Source organism: Zingiber officinale, chromosome 3B (assembly GCF_018446385.1).
Source record: "Zingiber officinale cultivar Zhangliang chromosome 3B, Zo_v1.1, whole genome shotgun sequence".
Classification (NCBI taxonomy): Eukaryota; Viridiplantae; Streptophyta; class Magnoliopsida; order Zingiberales; family Zingiberaceae; genus Zingiber; species Zingiber officinale.
Genome location: NC_055991.1, coordinates 34810453 through 34823893, shown reverse-complemented (window position 1 = coordinate 34823893; position 13441 = coordinate 34810453). Strand labels below are relative to the sequence as shown.

The 13441-nt window shown below is 35.5% G+C and overlaps 1 pseudogene; it reads left to right on the top strand.

Annotated features, from left to right (window-relative positions):
• Window positions 1-2871: 2871 nt before the first annotated feature.
• Window positions 2872-13163, top strand: LOC122056359 (annotated as a pseudogene).
• Window positions 13164-13441: the final 278 nt, after the last annotated feature.

Here is a 13441-nt window from a genome sequence, read left to right as displayed (position 1 = left end):
GTAATGGTGCGGCAGACCCATGCATAGTGCAATGCTAAGATAAAAAAACAGATTTCTGCTTATGAAAAATTAATTTAATATCATACTTGATTTTAGCCAAAAAGCTAAGAAAAATATGGTTTTTAATATCGCTTGCCCAAGATATTTATAGAAACTTCTTTGCTCGTAGTGTTACGAGAAAAATTTTCAATAGTATACCGCAACTGAGTCTCGAACTCTAGATCTCATATTGACTAATGAGAAAATTTTCCAATAATATACTATAGATAAGTCTCGAACTCTAGATTACTGATTAATGTGTTTGTGAAAATTACTAATAAATCTTAGAATTATTTTTGACGTGAATAGAAAAAATGACATTAATGTAAATTTATTTTAGATTTCACTAAAATTAGTTAGTAAAGGGGACAAATTATTAATAAAATAGTAATATTATAAGTATTTTTAATTGAGATTGATTATTTCCTTTTTAGTATATCCAGAGTTGGTTAGAAAAAATTAAATATGTGTTTTTAAAATAATAGAAGTGAATATATTTTTGAGATTTTTGATAAATCAGGGTAATAAAAAGTATAATTAATTATTTTTTACTATTTTCTTTTATTTCTTAAACCAAGGTGATGTTTCAATTGCTATTGGTTCTCTTTGTCCTGTCATTGCAATTTTGAAATCCACACAAGATATGAATATTTTTTCTCCAATATTTATTTCATTAGCTATTTTGCAGTGATAAGCCTATAAACGCCATACTAGACTGCGAAGGTGAATGATCTTAGGGGATGTTTGATTTAGGATAATAGGAGTGGGGAATGGGAATGAGAATCATTGATTCCCATTGTTAATGTTTGGATTATAGGAATAGGAATACAAATAAGGGAATGAATCCTTGAAATTGGGTAATAACTCATTCCCATGTACCCCCCTTCAATGAGCCATTACCCTATTTTCATCAATCAAAATATTCCCTTATTCCAAAAATACTCTTGACTTAAAACTAAAATTTTCTCCATTAATATCAAATATCAAAATATATTTATTTATTTTTTCTTTCATATCACTTATCTCTGCTTATTCTCTCTCATCATAGTTTCCCTCTCATCATTTTATCACACACTTTCTCTCTCCTTAATCTCTCCTATCACATTCTCTTTCCTCTTTTTTTTTCTCATTACACTTTCTCTCTCATCATACTTTCTCTCTCCTCAATCTCTTCCATCGCACTCTCTTCCTTCTTTTTTTCCTCATCATACTTTCTCTCTCCTCAATGTCTTCCATCGCACTCTCTTCCTTCTTTTTTTCCTCATCACACTTTCTCTCTCATCACACTTTCTCTCTCCTCAATCTCTCCCATCACACTCTCTTTTTTCTTATCACACTTTCTCTCTCCTCAATCTCTCTTATCACACTTTCTCCTTTTTTCCTCAACACACTTTCTCTCTCATCATACTTTCTCTCTCCTCAATCTCTCTTATCACACTTACTCTTTTTTTCCTCAACACACTTTCTCTCTCATCATACTTTCTCTCTTCTCAATCTCTCCCATCATATTCACTGTTCTCTTTTTCTCTCATCATACTTTCTCTCTCCTCAATCTCTCTCATGACACTCTCTCTCCTCATTTTTTTCTCACTATATTTTCTCTCTCTTCATCCTCTTCTATCATATTTTCTCTCACATCATATTTTCTCTCATCATGCTCTCTCCAATCACACTCTCTTTTTTCATTTTATCTCATCACACTTTCTCTCTCTTCATTCTTTCTTATCACACTTTCTCTCTCATAATACTTTCTCTCTCATAATACTTTCTCTCTCATCATTCTCTTTCATCATATTTTTCTCTTACATTCATCTTTCTCTCACATCTAATTTTTTCTCTTATTTTCCTTTAAGGGTAAAAAAGGAAACTTTAATTTATTCCGATAGAAGATATACAACTAACCAAACATTGCTTTTAAGAGTGATATCCATGCTCATACCCATTCCCATTCCACAATACAATGATTCCCATTCCGATTCCTATTCCTAGGAAAGAACCAAACACCCCCTTAGTTTTTATGGAATACCTAATTAATTAAATACTGATAAATTTATTATAATGAAATAGGTATATGTTTTTGGAAAAATATTTCTTTCATCTCTTATCCATTAACTATAAATTGATGTTATAATTTATAATTTATGTTCCTTAGCATAACTATAAAATATCATTTGGAATGGACATTAAATATCTTTTGCTATAATAAATATGAGCAATCCTAGTTGGTTTATAAAATAAATTCGAATGTATTCTGAGTAATTCATGGTATAATTATATTCTAGATTATTATTATTATTATTATTATTATTATTTTAGTAATATCTTTATTATAATAGTATAATTACATTCTAGATTATTATTATTTTTATTATTATTAGAGTACTTAGTAGTGTGTGAAAGCATTTAAAGAAGGATCGGAAGGAAAGCCAATGGAATTTGATCACCCACACAAATTCTTAAAGGAAAACGACTTTTTTCCTTAAAATAAACTAAACAAATCGCGGTCTTATAATTTCATTCCCGTCCTTCAAACTATTCGACTCCCCCAACAGATAAGATCAATTTTGATCAAATTATTTAATTATTTCCAGATATATTTGTCGACTAGCTTGCCAACCCAGTGGCCTTACCGATCGTATAAGTGGCTCGATTGTGGGACACACATGGCGACATTGCTGAATTGATACTCAATTCAAAATACACCTCTCGTCACCAGTGTTTAATTGGATAAATGTGGGATCCTGTTGGTCCTACACTGGATTAGTGATAGTAAATGTTGGCTATTGTAAAAGTGGGTAGGAAATTAGATGAAAACTCGGTTGATGACTAAATATTTCGTTCGGTCGCTGATGTCTCTCTCACTCTAATGTAGTTTTACTACTCGTGAAGTCTCTCTAGTTCCGCCCCTTCTCGGTCTCCCTTCTACTGGAATCTGTTCCATGAGTCGCAGGCTCGTGATTTGATCGATCGCGCCGAGGTTTCGTGCGTCTCCGTAGCGATCGGTCGAGCATTTTGCTGGCCTGGTCGCAATTTGTGGTTTTGGAGTGAATTTATATTTTTGATGGGCTGTTTTTCGTGTTTCGCGGCGCCGAAGGAGGAGGTTGTGAAACATAATCTTGGGAAAGGTGGCGTGGATTTCAAGGAGTCTTCTGCTGCCCCGTCGTCGCATCTTGGCATTTCGGGTAAAAAAGATCGTTTTTTTTTAATGAAATATGATTCTTTATCGGAGGCCTAGATCTAATGCTTTTTTTACTTTCGTATTTTTGGGAAATTACTCTGTATTTAGTTTTGATTGTTTTATTTTTGTATCCGTGGAACTTCCTGTTATTGCTGGTAACGTTCGTTTGGAGAATTGTTGAATGCCGTAATGAGCCTATGAGGGAATAAGATAGAAACAAATGAGTGTTGGATAGAATCTAATTTGAGGCTGGTTCTAAATAAATGTGCACAATTTGGTGGTAAGGCTAGTTTCCTTGAACTTTGATTACTATTACTTTGTGTCCATATCAGTAAAAAATTATGATCTGATCCGCAAATAGACATATCCAAATAACCTCTTTAAGATATTATCCTTTAGAATAAACCATTAAAATTATTATTAATTTCCTCTTTTTGGATATTATCTTTTATAATAGGTCATTATATTTATTATTGTTTTCCCTTTTAAAATAATAAAATAGGTAATTTTTATATTGACAAAGCATTCTTATATGTCTATATATATAGAAAGAGACATTATGTAATCTTTTTAGACTAAAGTGATTCAATTAATTAATTAAATTAGTTGATTGTTGGAGCTTGATCCTCTCAAAGTGATCATTATTGGAGGTCGATCCCTTCGAAGTGATCATCTATCCTTCCTTTTGTCCTAGATAGGATGTGGGGTCCGGGTTCCGATTAAGTTTCTTCGGGCATATTTGTTCTATAGGAGAAGCCGTGACCTATTTTACTAGTAGATTCGATGTAATAAAGACAATTATAATATTGATTTCAATATTACTAGTGATATAGCATTAGATAGAGCTCAAAATGAGGTACAAAATTCATGAAGCTCGTCTCAAATAGCTGGGAAAAGCCAATGAGACTCAGGAACTCAACTCGAGCATGAAATTTATCATGCCTGCATATTTCTAGAGTCGGTTCAGTAGTTGGCCTTGAACCAAGATAGTTTATGTTTGAAATTTAAAACATTCTTTTCATGTTGCCTTTTTAGAATTATGCTTCTATTGATTGTGTATTGAATTTCTAGTTTATTTGAAATTTCATTATTGTACTAGACAAACCGAAAGCAAGGGCAGATTCTGACTCAAGAAAGGAAACATCAATTTCAAAAGATGCCGATTCTGTGCATATTGGAGCACAGACATTCACTTTCCGTGAGCTTGCTGCTGCTACTGAGAACTTCAGACAAGATTGCTTGTTGGGTGAAGGGGGTTTTGGTCGTGTATATAAAGGAAGGTTGGAAACTGGACAGGTTAGTGTTACTTTGATCTATATTCTAATTAGCTAGTACTCATATGTCTAGTTTGCCCTTCAACTAGTTACTTGGTCATATGACTGCTGCATATGAGCCATTCATTTTTTTTTCTGTTGATCACACCACTCACGCATAGCACAAAACTTTTCAGGTTGTTGCTGTCAAACAACTTGACAGAAATGGTTTACAAGGGAACAGGGAATTTCTAGTTGAAGTCCTTATGCTTAGCCTTGTCCACCATGATAATCTTGTCAATCTGATTGGTTATTGTGCTGATGGAGATCAACGACTACTCGTCTATGAGTTCATGCCATTGGGATCATTGGAAGATCATTTGCATGGTTAGAAGTGTTGTATTTTTTTTTGTTCTGTTTTATTTGTCATTTTCTTTTTCTTCTATTATTCCAGTTTCTAAATTTAGTTTTAGAAGTTGATAACCAAGGTTTAGTTTGCCAAGTAGAATTCATAAAATACTTATTATACCATCATCTACCATGATATTTATGAGAGCAAGTGACATTCCCTTAATTTCCCTTAATGAATGTTATGAACGCCTAAAAGATAGGGTCAGTTTCCTTGAATGATGGAAAAGTGGAAAGGTGGAATATTTGGAAAATGACTAGATGTAAATAAAAGGAATTTATTCACATCCATTCATTGTCACTCCACTTTTCCATCCTTTAAAGGAAACTTACCTTTAAGATGTCATGGGTTTGTTGATGAACACTTGTTTAGTTTATACTTTATAGTTGAATATTTTTATATTAGATTTGTTGCTTTCTGGGATTGTTAGACTTAGACTTGAAAGATAAAATCCTAGGTTGTTTGCCTATAAATTTGATGTCTATTTTTTTTATTAAAAAGATAATTTAGGCAAATTGTCATTTGTTTTTCTTAAATTAATATTTGTTTTTCTACTTTTCAATCCTCTTTATGTTATTTAATCCTCCCCATAAGCAGTCATATTTCTATCTTCTACTATCTAGGTCGCTTGTAACTAATACCTTGTGCTTCACCTTGGTAGAGCACTTGTGATTTTTGACCAGTGAATTTGCTCCTTGGATCATGACTACACTTATTGTGCTCCTATCCTCTTCTTCAATTGATCAGTGCTTGCCCCTTTATTTACGTATGGCTTGTTGAGGATCTTGGGCCGGCTAGAAGGGGGGTTGAATAGCTTTGTCACCCCAAATTAAACTTTCTTTCTACAAGATGATTAGTGCGTAACGGAAATACAAATACTAAGACAAAGAAAGCAAATAAGAATACAAACGCTAACAAGATCGATGTAACGTGGTTCAGAGATTGCTTGCTCTTATTCCACGGATTATCCTTGAGGTGGACGATCCCTTAATCCGTCGGTGGATTAGTCCCCGGTAATCACCGGCTAGAGCTTACTCCTTTTCGATAGAGTACAACTTCTCACAAAGCTCTCTTCCTCTTTTACAAGATGAAACTTGGGTTTAGGAGGAATAGAAAGGCTTGGAAGCTTGAGGGATGACTTAGGAGTTTTCTATCAAGAATCAATAATCTCCTTTATCCCTCAAGGCTTCTTTAAATAAAGTGGAAAGAGTTAATCCCGAATCAACTCATTTCCTGCATCAGTCAACTGGTCCATGCACTAGTTGACTGATGTAGCTGTTAGACACAGCCAACGATATTCCGCAGAATCCGGAATTCTGCCAATGGTTGCCAACAACTTTCAGTCGACTGGTACCACTACCAGTCGACTGGTCTCCACAACCGTTAGCGCAGAATCATTCTATGCTCTCGTGAATTTGAACAAATCGACTAATACCTTACATTCACACTCATCCTCTCTAGAGTCACCCTTAAAGTTCTCTTCCTCGGCCTTCGTCCCTCAGATGCATTTAACCCTGCGGCTCCTCTTCGTGCCATCCTTCACGTTGTCTTGAAGTCCACTTCCTTCGGCCCACTCCTTTGCTCTTTGTCCAGCGGTCCCTCAGATGCACCATCCTTATCTCAAGGACCCGAGCTATAGGATGAGATTTTGCTCATGTGTTTCACTAAGTCCTGCATGACTCAAACACATATCGAATTAATATGAAAGTCTAACTTAAACTCTTTGACACACACATCAAAATCATGATCGTACCCGATCAAACCTAGGTCGATTGCACCCACATGGCTAACACAAATTTTTATATTAGATTATATTCAATTCATAAGAATAGGAATTTCTACAATGCAAGCCTTTGGTCAGTGCACAATTTTCTAATAGGTAAGCTGTTATTACCATTTCCTTGCTGATGGACACATAAAAGATTGATTTAAACTAGTTTGTCATGGGCCTACGCTAGGCATTTATATATCTTTTTTGTTTGTATGACAGCTTGGCTCTCTCTACTCTTTGCTTAAGTTATTGAGTCATGTAGAGGGATGGCATCTCCTTTTTCCCACATCCTTGGATATGAAACATGCATGGAAACTAATTAAGCTAAGGATTGGGATCATTCTTTGGCCCAAGATGCAATCATCCAAGTTGGCTTATAAATTTGATCACAATCAAGTGGTTTTGGAATTGCCTGTCTTTTGATATGTGTTTGCTCCCACTACATCTCAATTTTTTCATATACACCATGCTTATTACTAATAAAGTCTAGCCACTTATAAATGAATGCATATCTATACTATGAATACAGAAGTGGAATAAACATACATTGAATCATGTCAATCTTTAAATAATTCATCTTTTGCCTCATTTTACATACTTTGAAGACAACTATGAAGGGATAGTAAGGCATTTTAGAAGAACATGATAAGACTATCCAAAATTTTAATTTAGCATTTTGCCTTCCCTAGTTCAACTTGGAGAGAGAACTTGCTAAAAGCTATTGTTTCCAATTTGCTCACTATCTTAGGTGGAAGGAGATGAACTATAGTGGAGTAGATATGAAATTTCTTGGAAGAGTATTTAATAAATTGCTAAGGGCAGCCCGGTGCATGCAGCTCCCGCCATGCAGGGTCCCGAGAAAGGATCTATATGCAGCCTTATCCTGTTTTTTACACAGTTTTACCCTACTTTTTACAAGAGGTTGTTTCTAGGATTCAAACTCGTGACCTTTATGTCACAAAGTAATAACTTTACCGTTCCGTTAAGGCTCCCCTTCTATTTAATAAATTGCTCAAGGTATTTTTTTTAAAAAAAAAGATAAAAATGGAAAGAGAGTACCCTGCAATGTTAATACCATTATATAGAGAGTTTGAATACATACTCGTCAACCTAATAGGATAACCTCTCACCTGTACAAAATCATCCTAACCTATTTTAACATTGTTAATACCACCAATAGAACAGTCTCATGACACAGCATACTACCACCTTTATCAACTATAATTTCACTTGCACATACAGTACTAGTTTGTTAAGTTCAACATATTATAAAAAGAACTCTCAACTTCAGTTGACAAAGTCTTTCATTGAGCCATCAGTCCATTTTCTAAAGACAAAGCAGGCCGCACAAGTGATATCAAACAATGCACATCAGATTGAGGATCAAGATAATGCATGTTATCTATGTTCTCTATTTGACTCCACATCAACAAAACAGTTCTTTTCTTCCCTATTTGTCTCTACTATACACATTCTTTTTGCAACTTCTTCCTCCATGTGTTGATCAATCTTTTCTTTAAGTGCCCAGCAACAAGCCCTTCTTCATCGTATTGAGCCACAAGTTTTGGTTGTTCCAAACAACACTAGCAATACCTCTTGCCCTATTACCACACACATAATTCTATCTCACACAGAGAGGTCTCTATTGAGCAATCTCACTTCTCTTTGCCAAAACACACACTCAATCTATCTGATAAAAATCACTCTACCATCTTTCATACCAGATCTGCCCAAATCATCGGTTCATGTTCATGACACTGAACCACACAGCCTTCTGAGCAGTCTGTTTTTAATTTTTATTACATGTTCTAGGACTTTCCATTTGGATTGGGGAAAGGCACCTCTATTTCATTGATAAAGATTTTCCATTAATTCAAGCAACTTTGTACATGTTAATATGAAGTTCACGAGTGAGTTATATCCTACTAATTCTATATTAGAGATTATATTTTTGCTGCTAAGGTTAACATCAATCATGTTAATATGAAGTTCAAGAGTGAGTTGTATCCTACTGATTGCCAGTCAAGATTACATTCATCCAACTTTCATCATCTATGACAACTTTACAATCTTATCTTGACATTTCACAAATGTTTGGAAGATACTAGTGTGCTTCCATACGTTGTCTAGTGTGTGTAGTTTTGTGCAACATAATTCTCTTGATTTCATCCTCACCTTCATCTCTATCTGATGCTTCATTCAAATAGTTAACTTTCTTGTTCATTCTAATAAGCTTTAAACACTTCCTCATGTTGAGCATTTTTGCCAAAACTCAATATATATTTTTTGATGCTATCTGACCATAGTTATGAAGATAAAATAAGTAGCCGGTATGGTCTTATCATTCGAAGGCTAGGATTAAACAAGTAGTGGCAGCCTTTTTTCTCAAAAGGGGTTGTTATATTTGGTGTTGCATTTTTTATCTCTAGTGATATGCATGGGCATCAAAAACTTTATCTTGTGAGAACTTTTTCATCAAATCAGTGGAAAGAAATTTTGATTTCTGGCCAAAGTGGAAAATTAACCTATTGAGGTTCAATTTAGATTCTTTCTTGTCTCACAATGGATATGTCATTTCTCATATTGGATATTTGGTACTCCATAAGTTTTGTTTAATTGAGGAGAAAACTGGAAAGAGTGAACATTTTGGAGAGAGAGGTAGGAAGATCACTTAAAAATCATTGTTTACTTGGGAAGGAAATCAAGGGAGGATAGTAGATTGGGGAGATCAAAATGAGTCATTTTCTTCACATTTTCATCTTTCCAGAAGTGGAAAAATCAACCCCAACTCTTTACATGTTTTTATTGTTAGTCTCAATCTTCTCTTCCACTAAAAGTTTTTGGTTCCCTAATTTTCTTTCGTCCTCTCCCGTTTTTCCTTTCTCACCTTTTTCTTCTCTACTCTCTTTCCCTTTACTATTGTTACTGGGATGAGGAAAAAGGAGGTTAGGAAAGTAGGAGAGGAAATAAGTGGTGAAAAAAAAGGAAAGAGAAAGAAGATATTAGTTGGAGGAGATTGTGGGAGGAGGAAAATCATATGATGTTTAGAGAAGAGGGTGTATTAAGAAAGTATATATATATAGACATAATCCATCTTCTTTTATTCCCAAGTACATAAAAGGAATTTTTTTCCCAGAAAAATTCTTTCTTGCCCTTCACTTATGATCATCTATCTTTCCCATTCTCCACTGCCTTAAGATGAGTACTTCATATTTATCTACTTCATGTATGGTTGATCCTTAAAGTATATGGTAACATTTCTTCTTACCACTTTAAGTCATATCTATGTGATATACTATTCTCCTAGTTGGTTAAATCCCTTTATATTGATTGGATGATACGATGACACCTTTGTGATCGTTGTTCTGTTGGAAGGCGAAACTTGAAAGAGTCAACTTCCATCTTCCATGCATGCGAATTGGGCAGGCAAGGTTCAGCTAATTTCCAACTCTGTGGATGAACCAAGAAAACAAAAAGGTGCCACAATGGATGGAGAAGAGAGAAGCAATGAAGCATAGGATAAGGAGAGTGAAATGAGCCGACTACAGTGCATATGAAGAGCTTGGGCTTGCAGTTGGGCTGGTCCAGGCTCAATTTGATTGAAGGGAAGAAGGCGCCAAAATAGATGGAGAACAGAGAAGGAAAGAAACGTAGGAGTGGGAGAGCCAGGATGGTGACATGTACCAGTAGCTTGGGTATTGGAGAGCAAAAGCAGGCAAAGGAGAGATGACTCACCCAAATTAGTCATCTTGTTTGGAAGTGGAGGGATGATAAATTTATTCTTAAGTTGCAAATAGGCAACACATTTTGCATCAGAAACAGATCTTGATCTTGTCATTTGGGAGTAAAGAGATCACATGGAGAAAAGAGGAGAGAAAAAGCATGTGGTACAGAAGAGTAAGTATTGGGGGTGTAGGGGAGGCCACACCGTCACATTAAATCAAACCATGGCCTCCTGTTAGGAGGATTAAGATTAAAAGAAACTAGTGGGGAAATCTACACTTATACCCTATTGATAGGTATAGTATTCTATTATACTATTACAAGAGAAATATTACACCTATATGTAGGACTTGCATAATATCCAGCGTGTGAAAAAACAATTAACACATATATTATTGACTCTAAGATGAACTATTGAGGTTGGGTGCATACATGCAAATTTCCACAATTTCACTAATCACTGCGCTTAATGATTTCTACTGCAGGAACATGTTGGTTGTCTGTGACAGCAGTTCTTGCAATTGACCTTCTTACCTCTTTGATTAGCTTCTCCTTGACATTTTGATCTCCTGAAGGAAGCATATTCTCACTGTTGTTTTCAGGATATCTTTTTCTATTTTTAATATTCTTCGAAGAGTTGACTGACAAATATTGAGATATGCCTACATTGTCATTTTCTATGCATTCCTGTCAGTTAAAATTCCTGCTAATTAAAGTAGTTTGTTTTCTAGAATCTGATTGTGTGCAATATATTTTAATGATGATCTCTTTTTCTTTCTGAAATAATTCTTCATTAGGATAGTTGTTCTGATGTCTTACAGGTTAGAACCCCTTTGTACACGTCCTAGCATGCTCGTTTTCACATGCCATTAATACTGAGAATGTTAGTGAAAGAGAACAAAGATGTTTAAATTGATTAAAACTGTGCCAATTAGACGAGCCTAATGAATAGCAAATCAATATGTCAATTGTCTAGAAATTCATCAGGACCATGGAATTCACTTATAATGAGAATTTATGATCAGGTCCAAAGTGTCTTGAGTTTCTACTAACAGGATCTTTGATGTTTCTGTATCTCTTTATAGTTTATATCATGTATAGGTGTTAGTTCCTTTTAAGGGATTTAACTAAGTATATGGTTGGAATTCTGTGATTTATGTCCTCTATCTTTTAGAATAGGGTACAGGAAATGCTATTTTATTGTTTGGATCAGTTATGTTGAATGTCTTTCTTTCATTTTTCTCATAGATCTCACTGCTGATAAGGAACCGCTTGATTGGAATAGCCGGATGAAGATAGCAGCTGGTGCAGCTAAAGGTTTGGAATATTTGCATGACAAGGCGAGCCCTCCTGTTATTTATCGAGACTTCAAATCTTCAAACATTCTTCTTAGTGAAGGATATCATCCAAAGTTGTCAGACTTCGGGCTTGCAAAACTTGGTCCTGTTGGTGATAATACTCATGTCTCAACAAGGGTGATGGGAACATATGGTTACTGTGCTCCTGAGTACGCTATGACCGGGCAACTAACTGTGAAGTCTGATGTGTATAGTTTTGGTGTTGTTTTTCTGGAACTAATTACTGGACGGAAAGCGATTGACAACACTCGACCTCCTGGAGAACAAAATCTCGTAGCATGGGTATGTTCTTCCACTTCCTGCAATTACAAAACTGCATTTGTTTAATAGTATGATCATTTGCTATGTTATTCAGTAGCATGATGCTCTTTTTTTCAGAAAAAAGTAACATAATGGTTGGAATTCTGAATCTTAACTTTAGAGATTATAATTCCTTAAATATATGATGAGATTCTGTTTCAAATTTTTACTAAAACTCATGTACTCTTAATATCTTTTACAGGCTCGTCCATTATTTAAAGATCGGCGAAAATTTCCTAAAATGGCCGACCCATTACTACAAGGCTGTTATCCAATGAGAGGCTTATATCAGTCACTGGCTGTTGCAGCCATGTGTTTGCAGGAGCAAGCAGCTACTCGACCACTCATAGGGGATGTTGTGACAGCGCTTTCTTATTTAGCTTCTCAAAATTACGATGCAAATACAGCTAAAACTCAGCCTCGGACCACCCCAAGGTCTAGAGCTGGGTCTGGCAACCTCAATTCTCCACATCGAAATTCTGCAGATCTTAGGCAAAAAGATCCAGTTAAGGGAGCAAGCAGAGGTGCAAAAGTGGGCAGGGATGGCTCTGGTGGTGGGTCTGGCCAAAACTGTGGTTTGGAGGAATTGGAGGCGCAGGAGTCTCGTATGGATAGCCTTGTTCATGTAAGTAGAGCAAGAGATTCCCCAAAGGATTTTGACCGTGATCACAGGGAGCGAGCTGTTGCAGAAGCAAAAGTCTGGGGTGAAAATTGGAGAGAGACAATGGAAAAATCAACCAGATAGCTTCGGTAGTACACATGAATAGCGATCCTCAGATCCATTCATTTGTATGGTTCACATGCATGGTATACTTTGAGGAAAGATACACAGTTTTGCTGGTCAGTTCTTGAGTCATCACAGATTTCATCATGTTGCCAGATTTTCTTGTGAATAAAGTTGGATGCTCTGTTCATCTCCCTGCTTCCTTTCTTGTGAAAGTTTCTTCATATAATGTAGAATTTTCACTTATGATATATATATATATATATATAGTCCATTTTCATGTGAAAGTTTCTTCTTGTTTCTATGTAGGCTTTCCCCCCATTTTTATGTAGAGAAATTGCCATAAGATTTTGTCCATAAACTTAACTTTTGGAGTTTGATGAAGAACCTGTTTATTATTGCTCGATTTGTACTCGTTTGCATTTTTTCCTGAAAAAGGGATAATGAGTGGCCTGGGCCACTATGTTCATAAGCAACTTAGTCCAGTCCTTTCGGGGTGAGCAGTTATTCAACTGTATAAGATCAGTAGTCATCTATTATTTATCTCTTCTGTATTAACTTGGGGATGGATTGATTGAAACATTAGGGGCGAGTGAATAATCTTTTGTCACCCACCATAAGCAACTTAACCAAAAGCATCGATATAGCAGGAAGCTGAGTCTCAACATCAAAGGCTGAAAAAAGCT